Source organism: Apium graveolens, chromosome 5 (assembly GCF_009905375.1).
Source record: "Apium graveolens cultivar Ventura chromosome 5, ASM990537v1, whole genome shotgun sequence".
In the NCBI taxonomy this organism is placed as follows: Eukaryota; Viridiplantae; Streptophyta; class Magnoliopsida; order Apiales; family Apiaceae; genus Apium; species Apium graveolens.
In genome coordinates this window covers 90994058-90995673 of record NC_133651.1, presented here as the reverse complement: position 1 = coordinate 90995673, position 1616 = coordinate 90994058, and positions in this window count along the sequence as shown.

The following is a 1616-nucleotide window of genomic DNA, read 5'->3' as shown; positions in this document are numbered from 1 at the left end:
CGACGATCTTTACATACACTTATATACCATATAGAGTACTAATAAAATCTCAGAATAACAATAAAAGAACCTCTACAAAGTGTGGCATGAAAAGTTTTCTTATTCAGCATAATCAGCAAAATCACTATTCATAAGGGTTACAAAAAGTCCAAAATTTTTGGGGTTATTACAGTCTCCCCTCCTTAAAAGGATTCCGTCCCGGAATCAGATAGAAAACAAATGGGGGTACTTTTCTAGCATTGTGCCTTCTAACTCTCAAGTCAATTTTCCCACATTGTGGTTCTGCCACAAAACCCTGACTAGCACGATAACCTTTCTCTTAAGCACTTGTTCCTTTTCGATCTATAACCCTTCTTGGTTGCTCCATATAGGTTACGTTTGGTTGCATGCATATGCGCTCATATGCTAACTTCCCAATATGTCTTAATACCTCAAAGGGGCCAACAATTCGTGGGCTTAGTTGTCCTTTCTTTCCGAACCTCATTCATCATTTCCAAGGGAATATTTATAACAGCACTAGGTCCCCTACTTCCTATTCTTTGTCCTTTCATGTCAAATCAATATACTTCTTATGTCCATCTTGGGCTATTACCAGCCGTCTTCTGATTAGATCTATTATATCCTTGGTCCTTTGGACTACTACGGGTCCGAGCATCTTGCGCTCTATAACTTCATCCTAACATAAGGGAGATCGACATTGTGTTCCCTCAAGGATCTCATAAGGCGATATCTCGATACTGACATATGATCTATTATCGTAAGAAAACTTAATCCACGTTAAGTGATCATTCCAAATTCTTTCAAGTCTATTGCACAGACTCTCATCATAGCTTCTAGCACTATAGCTTTTTCTTCTCAATACTCCTTCTTTTCTTGTTCATAGTCATTACTATCTTCCGTACATAATACTATACTAGTTACACTTTTGCTCGTTAGTATTCTATAACCTTTTAATAACCGCGTCAACCTTAGTATCACGAACACGTTAGATTCGGAATACCACCGCACTGATACTACTTCCTTTAGCTGCTTCCATCTTCGAAAGCTTGATCTATCATATAGAAGTAAAAGATTTTATTGAGAGATCACTATGATCATGAACACTTGTTACATTGCATAGTTAGTACAGAAGGTGGCCATCCTTTAGAACTTGACAAGCAATTAAACAACATGTGGTATCCTACTAGGCTTCTATCACACAGATAGATAGTCATTCGGCAATACCTCCCCTTCTGGAAGGGTTGTTCTTCTCAAATTACATGCAATAAAAAGAAGTGAAAAGAACGATTTGAAGAGAATGGTATATATGTAAAAAAATACTGCCACAAAATATCTGGCTTGGAATCTACCTCTGAACCATAGAGGTTTGTCATAGGAGAACAAAACATATATGTATATATATATATATCAACATCAAGTATTATAGCATCGTATTTCACGTGTCTAAATATTTACTATTCCGTCCATCATTCTATGGACCCATGCTCTTGCTCGAGCTTATAAACAATCACCGTTGAAACTCCCTTGACGGCAAAAATTGAATCTCGGATTTCATTCTAGACATCATAGTTACTAGAATCCATTGCTATTCCGTAACCTTCTTCGTATAGTAATAC